The sequence below is a fragment of the Kryptolebias marmoratus genome, linkage group LG4, assembly GCF_001649575.2.
Source record: "Kryptolebias marmoratus isolate JLee-2015 linkage group LG4, ASM164957v2, whole genome shotgun sequence".
Taxonomy (NCBI): domain Eukaryota; kingdom Metazoa; phylum Chordata; class Actinopteri; order Cyprinodontiformes; family Rivulidae; genus Kryptolebias; species Kryptolebias marmoratus.
In genome coordinates, this window is record NC_051433.1 from 12,649,274 (window position 1) to 12,662,696 (window position 13,423).

At 40.1% G+C, this 13,423-nt stretch overlaps 1 pseudogene; it reads left to right on the forward strand.

Moving 5' to 3' along the window:
- The first annotated feature begins 1,568 nt into the window (after positions 1 to 1,568).
- Positions 1,569 to 13,422, forward strand: LOC108231383 (annotated as a pseudogene).
- Position 13,423: the final 1 nt, after the last annotated feature.

Here is a 13,423-nt window from a genome sequence, read left to right on the forward strand (position 1 = left end):
TTTTGGACTCAGAAGGCTGGGAAAAAAAACAAACAACTTATTTGGGTCATTTTTTTCTTCTTGAATCATTCCACACAAAGATTTGTTGTGTGCTTATCTGAACTCTGCTTCATCTTTAAAAAAAAAAAAGAAAAAAAAATCAAAACAAAACACAAAAACAAAGTGAGCCTGACATTTGATGACTTTTACCCTGGATTTGATCAATTATAGACTGTGGATTTGTTCAATACATGTAAATGTAATTCTAATATTAAAATGAAGCTATGAAAATATCCTACTGTGGACCAAACAGTGTCTTTTTTTTTTTTTTTTTGATAAAACAATATCTTACCTGCTGTAGATATGACCTCAGTTTGGAGACATCGAGCTAACGGCTAGTCTGAGCAAAACCGGGACCGAAGTGGATTACTGCCGACTGAAAACGACTCATAGAGGTTTATCAGAATGTTATTCTATAAATCATTACATCAGCACCAGTTTTATATAACATGATTATTCCATTAGAAATATGACTTTCCTGCAAGAAAAGCCCAAGGTTACACAGTAAGTGCTCCAGTTTTCTGCTGCCAATGCTGTTTTCACTTCCAAATAACCAGAAACGTTTATTGGTAGATGGGAAATGGACAAATATTTCCAGTAATAAAGTATTAGTTGGTTTTGAGCATATTTTATTAAATTTTATTTTAGATTTAACATACAGAGAGCATGATTCCTGTTAGCTCCACAGATTTTTTTCCTTTGAAAGTGTAAACCGCTCGAACAAGTTCTGTCTCGTTTCGTTTTATGATTACAGACAGGAGGAGCCTCGCTGCTAAAGAAGAGCTTTGATTGTTATTTATTGTTTTTAATGTTGAGTCTGGACGGTTTTAACTCGCCCAGCTTCATTTTGTTGTGACAGAGCTCGGGTGCATCACGCTTGTCCAGAAGCCCGAAGCTGAAGTTCGCCACTTTAAGAAGCTGAAATCTCGTGAATTTCCAGCTTTCCAGTCAGAGTTTTCTCACTTTTGACTAATCAGCGCGCAGACCTAACTAAAGCCCACCTCAGACCCCTTATAAACAATAAAACAGACAAACAGAATTTTATTGACATCGTCTCGGTTTGTGGCAGTAAAAGGAGGGGTGAGAATCAATAAAGAGTGATCAATTGCAGCTATATGTCAATGCTGTTTTTTATTAACTCCTTTGTGTTCGGCTAAATGATCTACTCCCACCCCACCCTGCCTTCCAACTGTGTGGAAAGTTTCCAAAATATGCATCAGAGTATAAAGGAGGAGCAACCTGTTGTGTGCTCCAGATTCATCCTGCTCAGTGTTTGGTCCGTGCAGGACGTTTCTCAGTTGTGCAACTTTTAATAAAATCCCTCAAAGATAGAACTCTCTGTTGTCCTCTTGTTAAAGAACGTTCCACAACGCAGGGCTGGAACGTGTTCCCAGCTCCTGGCATCAGAGCATCAAAGTTCCTTCCCACAGTTTTGTCACCATGGGAAAGAACAGCACAAATGGAGAAGGGGCCAAACCAGTTCCTGAGCAGGTAGGAGCTTGTTTTAAAAGCCACTGACTCCTACCTTTTTTTTTTTTAACACTTTGGTTTGCTGACATCGCTCTGCTTTGTGTGAAGATCCTGCACGGCTATAAGGAACCCTCATCAGTTTGTTGAAAAGGGGAAGGAGTGGGGGGCTCTGTGATGGAGGGGTAAGTGTTGACCATGCTGTTGTTGTCGTCAAAGAAATTACATATCCTTGATGTGAACACTTGCCAGAAAAATCGCTCTATAAATCTGAGGGACATATGGGGCCTTTTTTAAAGGGAAAAATAACTATCTGTGATTGTTGCAAAGGGGGCTTCCCAAAGGAACCGGCGTGGAGGCGTTCAGTCAGGAGGGCAGCTCTCCGGAGAAGACTGAGCTGCAGGACCGAGGCCAGTGGGCCAACAAGATGGAGTTCCTGCTGGCCGTGGCGGGAACCCTGGTTGGACTGGGAAACCTCTGGAGGTTCCCTTATTTGTGCTACAAAAATGGAGGAGGTGAGCAGAACTACAGCACAACAGCGTCATTTTGATATCAGTTGTCCCGAATCAAAATATATATTTATTTTAAAAAAAGTATGTCATTAAGAAAATGACAAGATAAACTGACAATAAGAAGGTTGAAATCTTTTTAATAAAGCCAGTGTTTAACCAAATTACAAGTCAAATTTACTACATTTTTCATTGTATTGGTGTTTCTTTTTCTTCTTTCCCATTTCTGTCTGGGTCAGCTTGAAATGATCTGACTCGATCTTTTTTTTAATTTTACTTTAACATAAAAGCATTTTGGTCAGCCAAGTTCCTCCTGCAAGGACCCTGGTTAAATAAAAGGCCCATGAATGCCTGAGTTTGAAACTAAGATTGTCTTACGTTGAGAAATTACCTTTTGTTAAACCTTGAAAATAACATTATGTGCAACCTGATGCAATGTCTCGTGGGATCTCAGAGTATGTGTCAGGGATGCCTTTCAGCAACGACCACGCCAGATTTCAGCTCCATATCTGTAAAACTGACTGAGTCACAGCCATCTCTGTGGAACTGATCTTGAATTGAGGATGACTCCAAAAGTTAATCGGTTGTAGACGTACGACACATCCTGTGATTGCTTTCTGCAAGTTTTATTAAAATGGGTCGAGTAATTGGCGTAGAGCACAAGACTTTATTAGATCCTAAACATTTTGCTGTGTTTTTGTCCTATTTTATTCTTTATTTAGACACTAATCTGTTTTTGAATATGCTAAATATATATATTTGACGCTGACATTTTGAAAGGATGAGTGGCATGTCTCAGCCTTGTCTCTTTACACATATTTTAGTGTCTAATTCTGTATTTATTTATTTTTGTTCTCAGGTGTGTTTCTGATTCCCTACGTCCTGTTTCTTCTTGCCTGTGGCATCCCGATGTTCCTCATGGAGACGGCCATGGGACAGTTCACCTCTCAGGGCGGCATCACCTGCTGGAGACACTTCTGCCCCTTGTTTGAAGGTCATTTTAAAAACTACTTTAATGCGCTGCAACAAACGGGGAATAATTTTCTTTGTGGCAATTTTATGTTTGCGATATGTACGAAGAGAAAGTGAGATTTGTGAAGAAAGTTGTCTTTTCAAAGCGACATGCTTTATTGCTTTTAAACTAAAAACTGAGCAGATCTTTCATATTTCAAGAATTGTAAATACATTTACAAATACAAACAATGTAAAAAAAAAACTTCAACGTGAAAAGGTGATAAATCTATACTAAATAAAAACAGGCAATATGACAGCAAGCATAAATGAAAAACAAGCTGTCACTTATTTTTATACAGTTTTAATATTCATGTACATACCATCAAAATAGTTATTTTTTAAATTGTTGGCTTTCATAAAGGAAATAGCATATTTTTATTAGTTTAAGTCGGCATCAGAAAAAGCTGAAAAAAAACAATATGGATAAAAAACACTATGCAAAGTTTTTGTTTTTTTAAATTGCCCAATAACGGCAAAACACAACTACACAAACACCAATATAAAGTCATTTAAATTATAAAATGTCATAAAGAGGAAACAAAGAGGACTTTATGTTGTGTTTTATTCAGCCAAATGTGAACACAGGCAAACTGGAGGATAAAGAGAAACTTGTTATCCATTTTAAAACAGACAACAAAAACAAATCTACTAATAAAGTAGAGTTCATAGAGAGATAATCGGCTTGTTTCACACCTGAGAAACATGATAAACCTGTGCACACAGAAGACTACCTGTTAATGTTGAACTGCTTTATTTAACAGAATAACAGAGCGCGACTTCCTTTTTATCTTTCTGTCTAATTTGTGAAAATCCGTGCGTGAGAGGGGATTTGAAGTTATAAAACTCTGCCGGCTCGAACACTTAAAGGTGTCAGTGTTTACCTGACGGACAGATATGTGTCTCTTTCTTTACATTCCCACAGAATGGAGGAACCATCTTGTCACTCACACTAAATGGATAACATTGTAATGAAGGAGAAAGTAAAACTTATTACTTATTGCTGGATGTAATCAGTGGGTTCATTTGTACAGTCTGAACATGATCACATAAGTCAGTGTGCTTTTAATGTTGATGGGACTGTCTGGGGATTTTTGTAATGTTCTGTCAAATAGTTAGTAGATGGTACCTTGTGAACTGTGACATCAGTCAAAGAGCACAGAGGAAGAAGAAAAGGGCAGAAATCTTCTTCCAGGGGAGGCTAAATGCTAGTCCTTTTATATAGATTTTTGGGCTTATAAAACTACATTTACCTAAAAATGTCATATCACTATAAAAGATCGATACATCAGCTAAGATTAAACCTCAACACTTTTGCATGACAGTTAAGATCCGTTTATCTTGCCGCTGTTTTCTCAGTCAAATAATGTCCACGTTGCTACGCGAGCGTTGGTCTCCGGAGGCTGCTTTCATTGTTTCCTGACCTGTTTAAAGAAGAAGAAGAGACGCAGAAAGACAAAAAGAAGGCCCAAGGAAACAAAGAAATCTTAAAAAAAAAAAACACTCAAGGAGACAAAAATGAAGATGAGAAGACATTAAAAGACAAAGGGTTGCAAAAATGACAATAAGGAGACAGAAAGACAAAAGAGATGCATTAGAAGTCCAAACGCATGCACAAGGAGTCAGAGTGTGGCTGAAGTAGATCTCAAAGAGCAAATTTCTGAAGCATTTGAAGAGAGATTTCAGTACATTTCAATGAGTTTTAAAAAAAGCAGTAAATAAAGAGAACTATTTCAAAAAAATAAAAATGTTCCAAAACTCAAAAGTCATAGCTGAATGATTTACTGAAGCATTTAGAGTCCAAAACAATGAAGTGAATGCTGACTCAGCGTTTACACAGTGAAAAGCCAAATCACAACAAGGGGTTTGGTAGATGTTTGTTAGAAATCGTGATGGAAACATTTATTTGTGAATGAAGACGAAAAAGCTTGAATCCACGCTGGTCTTGTCTGTGTCCTCAGGGATCGGCTACGCCACTCAGGTCGTGGTGGCGTACGGTACCACGTCGTACATCGCCATCCAGGCGTGGGCCTTCTTCTACCTCTTCTCCTCCTTCAGCGCTGAGGTTCCCTGGGCCAGCTGCAGGAACACCTGGAACACAGGTGCGGCGTGCGTGTGTTTGAGCGTGCGTGCCTCCATCGGTCGTTTGTGTTGAGTACTCTTGTTTCGCCGATTCAGAGTTCTGCGTTGAGTTTGGTCAAGCGAACGCCTCATCCAATCGGACAGCAGCTGCGAACGCGACGACGCCTGCGACGGAATTCTGGGAGTGAGTTTGTTTTGTCGATGAGTTCAACCCCCTTTTGTTTCTTCTTGTCTTGTCTGTTGTGTAACTGTCTTATTTCTGACAATTTTAAGGTGAGAAAAAAATTGCTTCCTTTCCGAGAATGTGTTCTCCTGCTTTATGTGTGTTCCTTTTCAGGAGACGAGTCCTGAGTATTACTCAGGGAATTGAGGAGATCGGTAGCTTAAGATGAGAGCTGGTCCTGTGTCTGTTACTCGCCTGGATCATCTGCTACTTCTGTGTCTGGAAAGGAGTGAGATCCACTGGAAAGGTGAGGTTACTTCCCATTTAACTCCTTTTGGACGTTGTGGAATTACACGTAACTGGATTCTATGGACAACTACGCAGTTTTTGGTTACTTTAGCTTCTTTTGACCCTAAACCAGGGGTAGTCAACCCTGGTCCTCGAGGGCCTCCATCCTGCATGTTTTACTTGTTTCTCTGCTCCAACACACCTGATCTGAATCAATGGGTGATTAACAGGCTTCTGCAGAACATGAAGAGGTGATTTAACCACTGAATCAGGTGTGTTGGAGCAGAGAAACAAGGAAAACATACAGAATAGTGGCTCTTCAGGACCAGGGTTTCCTACCCCTGCCCTAAACTTTCCAAGTAACTAGCACATAATCAGGTTTCACATTACGAGTGGAAGAAGTAAGTTTGGATTTAGAGACTAAAATGTAATTAGGATGTTTACTTATTGGATGTTTTTATAGTCGAATGTGGGGAAATCCTTCAATGTTTCTTTATGAGTTAAGCTTCTTTAAACAAAATGACAAAAAAAAAAAATACACACTGTGGGGGTGAGATGGATGGAAATGCACGGATTTCAATGAAACTGAGTCACAGTGCTTCTTCCCTCGGCCAAGAAGAGGTTTTTTTATACCAGTTATTGTTAGGGGATCTATTTGAAGGAAGATATGTGGACTGTTCTTAATTAAACCCATGCTTAAGACAAAAGAAGCAACAAACAAGCATAAAGTGAAGGCAGCTGTGGTAAGAAAAATGAAAAGATAAAAACAAAAAGCTAAGCGAAGCTTCACAAACAGGATAGACAATCTGGTGCCAGTGGGGGTTCAGGCTTCAGTCTTTGTCCCGAAGTCAGGGAGCTTCGACGCTGAGGTCCACCCAGAGAATATCCCCCTTTTATCTCTCCGAGTTTTCATGTAAATTATCTCAGCAGACACACGGCACAGCAGTCATCCATTCCTGAAGTCTCTTATGTTGACTCACAATTCAAGCCTGTTGTTCAGCAGTGAGTGCGATCGCTCAGAAGGTTTGGGTTTCATTTTGTAGAGACAGTTTTTAAAACGTTGGCTGCTTTGCAACCCAGAGTTGTGAACTAAGATGTTGCGCAATCTGCTAGCGCTCGGAGTGTGTGTTGAGGATGACCCTCAGCTACTACCACGTCAAATCTTAGCCCAGCGTCTGTAAAACTGACTGTGTTGTCGCTGTTTGCTAAAACTGATTTGCTGAGGTGGCCTCCAGCAGTTAGTCACTTGTATGTGGACATCAGGTGGTGACTTTAATTAAAATCTCTCCAATGGTTCAGAAGATATTTTGCTAACAGACAGACGGGCAGGGTTGAAGTTTTAAACAAAGAACTTGTGAATGTCTGGGGATGACCACGAGCTACTGCCACACCAAAATTGTGTATTCTGTAGATCATATTAAAGACACAGCAAAGTTCTTTCAAAATAAAAGAAATAATAGCAACTTTTACCAAAATATTAGAAACGCATCGACCTTATTTGACAGCCGTGCACATGACACGTGAGGCGCAGCTCAGCACGTTTGGTTTATATTTTTTGCACAGCTGTGAGTTTAATATGTGCTTTTATTCACTCGTCATAAGTCAGAATCTCAGACAGAACTGTCATGTTTTTTTGTATTTTACAGTAAAGTAAAGTAGAGTTGGTAAATAATCATGATTCGTGTCTTAAATTAGAGAGCATCACATATCATTAAGTTTGGTTTGATTCATTTGTGTTGTTCATTAAACACTATAAATGTCTTGATTTCATAAACTGGATGAAATTAAAAAACATCCCACATTTAGAGGTTTTAGTAACTGTCTGAAAGTGTCAGAACACTGGTTTTAAACATGACCACAAGCTTGACAGTCTTATTTAATTTTTTTTTTTTTTTTACAGAAACCCCTCTGACATCTGTTTTAAAGTCGGTCGTTGTCGTTGTTTCTGATCTTGCTTTGCGTTCGACAGGTTGTTTACTTTACAGCCACGTTTCCGTATGTGATGATGGTCGTTCTGTTGGTCCGCGGACTCACGTTGCCCGGAGCCATGGACGGATTAGCGTTCTACCTGTACCCGGAGCCCGCAAGGTTGGCGGACCCTCAGGTAGGTAACAAAGTGTCGGAACGATGCTGATGCTGATGGTGATGCTGATGCTGATGCATCGTTCTCACCACCGCCCGCTCGAGTTTCCTCCCTTACAGCAGGAAAAAAAGGAGAATATTGTCTCATGAGCTCATGTCAGTTTGTGCTTTAGGTTTGGATGGAGTCCTTTTCAAGTCCTTTTCTCTTTCGGGATCTGTCAGGGGAGTTTGACTTCTCTGGGCAGTTATAATAAGTTTAAAAATGATTGTTACAAGTAAGTGCATTCTGTTTTATTATCATTGCTACTATTACAGTCAGTTTCACAGATAATGAGCTAACACTTGGTGTGGTAGTCGCTGAGAGAGACTTTGCTTTGCTGTTGGCTACATCTTGATGAAATGTGTTTGTCTCCTCAGGGACACGTTTCTTCTGTGTCTCGTAAACGGCGGCAGCAGTTTTGTGGCCGGGTTCGCAATCTTTTCCGTTCTGGGCTTCATGTCTTACGAGCAAGGACTGCCAATATCTCAGGTGGCTGCTTCTGGTGAGACGACTGCTTCTTGTTTTAATATTCAACACAGATAACAGCGACGTCTGTGTCCGTTAAGATTTATTGTTTAGCGAGTCATTGTTTCTTTCCATTCCCCACCAAAACGCCACAACATGTGGGTGCCTGCTTATAAGACCGGAAGTTTTTAAATTAAATAAAGAGAAAGGTAAAATGTGGGTACAGCACAAGGGGGCTCGGACTATATTTTATCCCTGCGACCACTTTTTGAATTGCAGCATACAAATAAAACATCTTGCTCTGCAGTGAACTAGTTACATTAATTCCACAGGACCTGGTTTGGCGTTTATTGCTTATCCTCGAGCAGTCGCCATGATGCCTTTGCCTCAGTTATGGGCTGTGTGTTTCTTCGTCATGGTCATCTTGCTGGGCGCAGATACACAGGTACAGTAAACGACTCGTCTCTTTGCATTTACTCCACTTTTCGCTATTGAGGGTTTTGGGTGGGAACGACGATTATCTCAGATCTCTTTAGAAGAGAAGTGTGGTAAACCTAACCATTACAGTCAATGCACTGAAGCATGAGACAACCATGGCCTAAGAGCAGTTTTGAATCAGAAATTAAAAGGAATATATATATCTACTGAACCCTCAAGCTCCCAGGCCTCTGGTAGAGGACTTGAGTTGAAAGTGAAAGTGGAAGCGCCCATGTGGAACAAATAGGGGCGAGACGGGAGCTCAAGCAAATAAATATATATAAGGCTTAAGTAGTTCTGAGTAGTTAGCATCTAACTTGCAGTAGACAGCAATCAGCACACTTAGTTTAAGGGATCAGGTAGAAATCCTGACAGCTCAGACTTTCACAGTTTAAAACAAGACAAACCTATAAAAACTATATTGTTAATTTTACTCCATGTTAGTGTTTTTTTTATGTTGAATGGTGCCTTTTTTTAGTCAAAGAATATCTGTTGCAACTAATGAATAAAGTGATGCATCGGACTGTACCATCTCTCTGGATGAAGCTGTTTTGAATCCTGATTTTAGTCTGACCATGTGACGCTTCATTATCTCTGCAGTTTGTGAGCCTGGAGTGCCTGATGACCTCGGTCACAGACATGTTCCCCTCCGTGTTTCGAAAAGCTTACCGCAGGGAACTGCTGCTGCTTTGTATCTGTACGGTTAGCTTCCTTCTCGGCCTCCTTTTCGTCACTGAGGTAAGAACTGCGAGTTCTGACGGCTCACTGTAATCACAACTCCATGTCCTGTTTGTGTGTGGTTTTTTTTTAAATTTAAAATCTAATCTAAAGCATTCTGATAATGAGTCCCAGCCTAAAATGACACCACTGGATTTGTTCATGTGAGATTATTCATTCAGTTGCTTCTATCTGCCTGCAGGGGGGGCTGTATTTCCTTCAACTCTTTGATCACTATGTTTGTAGTGGCAACAATCTTCTCCTCCTCTCAGTCTGTCAGTCGATAGCAGTCGGATGGATATATGGTGAGTTGTTACAAAAAAACAATTCTTGCATCACTTTAAATGACATTTTTTTCAAAGCAGACTGATTCATATTATGGATACCCCACTTTAAATTAAAAAGATATCTTCATATCGTTTGTATTTTCCTCATATTATTGCCTTTTTTTAAGTTCACAAGCCAATAAACGTTTTTATTTATTTTTATGAAGCCAAAAACAAATACATAGATATTTAGGCACAGTCCTATTTCCGACTGTTCGCCTTACCCCTGCCCCTCTTCATTTGAAGTCACGAGGGGTGGTTAAAATACTTCCTATAGTTCCTATATTCCCTATAAAATGGGACTGAATCACTAAATATCCCCAGTTTGCATTGAGGTAAACAGATGCAGGGTCTAAGCTTTGATTTTTGCAGCTCTGGGGTAGTTTGTAGTGTTGCCCCCCGAGTCAGGAGTGAGTCTTAGCCTCGGTTCAGGTATCTGGGAGTTTGATGGCAGGATGGAGCTGAGATTATTCGGGGTCCCATCTGCGGTACTGAGGGCTTTGTTCTGCTCTCTTGTGGTGAAGAAGGAGCCGAGCTGAAAGGCAAAGCTCTCCATTTACTGCTCCGTCTGTGTTCCGTGTTCCTCGCATGTGAGATGGATCCTGACTGAACGATACGAGAAGCAGAACTGAGCTTCATTTGTAGGATGGTCTAAGCTCAGCCTTAGAGACGAGGCGAGGAGCTACATTATCCAAAGGGAGCTCAGAGGAGAGCCGATGCTCCTTGTCATTGAAAGGAGTCAGCTGAGGTGGTTCAGGCATCTGGTCTGGATGCCACCTGTGAGAAGACCCCCGGGGCAGACCCAGAACCTGCTTGAGGGATTATGTATCCTGTCTAGCCTGGGATCCCCCAGGAGGAGCTGGAAAAGGGAATGTCTGGGTTTCCCTATTGGACTTGTTACCTCCGAGACCCAACAACAGATAAAAAAATGGATACATGGATGGAAAAATGGACCCAACATTGTCAAGGCCATATATGCCATGGGCAACTGATGTTGGCATACAGCATTACTTTTTTTGCTTGTTAAAGAATATCTACATTAAAACCAAATGTAATGCATCACAACTCACAAGTTATAAAAATGAAATATTTTATCAGAAAATTACAATATTTTTTCTATTTTCAATGCTTGCTGAGGATAATGAAGAATAGATGAATCACATTTCTTCTCTTTCACATTTTCTCCTGATTTCTGCACAGAGGGCCACATTAACAACTTTCTGATTGTCTTTTTTTTATAATTTAAACATATAATTTGTAACGTTTTACTCTAAACTAAACTTATTGAACTGTTTTTCTTCCCTTTTTGCCGCAGACTGTGCAGAAGCCTTTGTTATTTATTAAGCTTTAAACAAAAAAAAGGTTTTTAATTTTCCTGAACAGGTGCAGATCTCCTTTATGACAACATCGAAGACATGATAGGTTACTGCCCGTGGCCTCTGATGAAGATTTGCTGGCTTTACGTCACCCCTGCGGTCTGTTTAGTGAGTGGAACAGAACTTCTGAAAACAGACATATTTCTGTGTGAATGTAAAGAGCGAAAAAGGAGTTTTATCTGGAAAAACAACAACAAAGTACAGTGAAAATATAATGTCAACGTGATGTTTTTTATGAGCTTAAACTATAAAAAAAATGTTTGGAGTCTCCTACAAATCATCTGTCTTGTGTATAAGTAAGAAAGAGAAACTTAAACATGTGAAAAGTTTCCTGAGACTCCATCTTCCAATCACTCTTTCACTATTAATTATTCTGTTATTCTGTGTTCGATAACCTCTGACCCTAACAATAATGCAAATGGCAAAGAAAGAAAAACGAGTGTTTAACTCGAAATAACAAAATTAAAGCAACTGAACACCAAGCAGATTAAACCAGCTAGCAAAAAGAAGAGTTTTTATTCAATAGGAGCAATTAACCTGTCAGCAAATAACCAGTTTGTTTTGGTTTTTGTTCTCGTCAGGGTACATTCATCTTCTCCGTGGTCAGATACAAGCCTCTGAAGTTTAACAAAACCTACATTTATCCCGAGTGGGCTTATGCTCTGGGTTGGTTCCTCGGCCTCTTCTGCGTTCTTTTGGTTCCTATGTGGATCATCTTTAAGATGACCCAGATGGAAGGAACGGTTCGGCAGGGCAGTGATAAATAAAAACAATTAAAGTTTGATTTTTTTCAAAACTTTTTTCAGAGCTTTAGTCTCATTCAAGAGAAACACAACAAAAAATACAAACTCTAACCACTTTACCGATGATCATTTTCAGGCCTTCTTACATATCAAATCTTTTTTTTTTTAAAAAAAAAACAACTGCTGTGTTAATGCAGTCACACAGAGAGTCAGCAAAAAGGCTGAACTCAACTCTTGGCTAAAACATCATCCACCGGTGCACTGTGTTGGTTAATCAAACACAGCCAAACATCTGGTAGATTACTCTCAGCTTCAATGTGCTGATGTTGGCCATCATTTATCATTTATAACATCACTTGTTTCCCACAGAATCTTTATGTAAACATGCAGAAATAAGGGAAAGTTATGGGATCATAAGAAGCTCCTGAGGGAAATCAGAGATGCACTAAATCTCGTCACAAGCTGTTTAAAAGCTGTTAAGACATTTTTTATTAAAACCGACTAAGTTAAAGTTCATTGCCGGTTTGAAGGCAGGACGTCAGGGCACCGGAGACACACAGAACATGATTCGAAAAGATTAATTCTGTTATAAATGTTATAATTTTAAAATCGTTATTTATTTTTCGGTTTTGCTTGTGTACCTGCTGACTGACTTGTCTCGTAGTTTCTCCGCCGAGTGAACAGAGCTCATCTTGTTTCCACAGAAACTCCGGCAGCTTTGTCGCCCTGAAAACCAGATGAGCAGCAGATCGGATCGACCCGAGTGGTGCCCTTTGACCCCGGCCAGCACTGACATGCCTGTCCCCACCGAGCACAAGGGTCGTGACGGAGCTGAGCTGGAGATGCGAGTGTGAGACGCCCCTGATAAGAGTTTTAGACATGATTATTTATTTTTAAACATTCGTCTATGAGCTCGGCTCGTGTGTTCGTGTAACTCTCCGAGACACACGGTGTCAGATTTGTTGTCCACAACAACAAAATCAATCATCTACTTGCAGCCGAGGCTTGGATTGTATCGAGTGCTTTAATGAACACCTCTATGTTTGAACGTGGTGTTTGCTATGGACAAACTAAAGGTTAAAAATAGACAAGGGTCGGCCTCAGAGCGAGCACGCAGGTACGCTTTTATTCTCCGTATGAGTGTTGACGTCCCCCAACAGGACAACACAGTTCCCATCCTCCGGCACTCCAAACCCCAAACCTCCAAGCAGACTTTAGAAGAAGGGAAACACTTGGCTTTCCCCGCACAGAGGTTGATATTCGACAAATAAATATACTCTTTTGTGTTCGTGTCTTCCGGTCTCTCGTTCAAAGCTGAATTTCCACATCAAATCACCTCGAAGCCAAAGCAAACAAAAACATGATGGGATGTATATGTGCTCATTGTAGTAGAACAAACAAAACTGTACACTTTTACACACCAAGGACGAGGAAAACAAACAAACTCTGACACAGACTATCTATTAGATCATCCATTAACAGCTGGTGTGAATCTAACCAGCCACTCAGCTGAAGGGAACTTTCTGCTTTTGGAAGATTTTTTTAATTTTATTTTTTTGTACTAAAAAGGCCAAACAGCGACACTCGTACGATGTTACTAAATGGAATTCATATAAATAAATATGAGGTCAAAACACC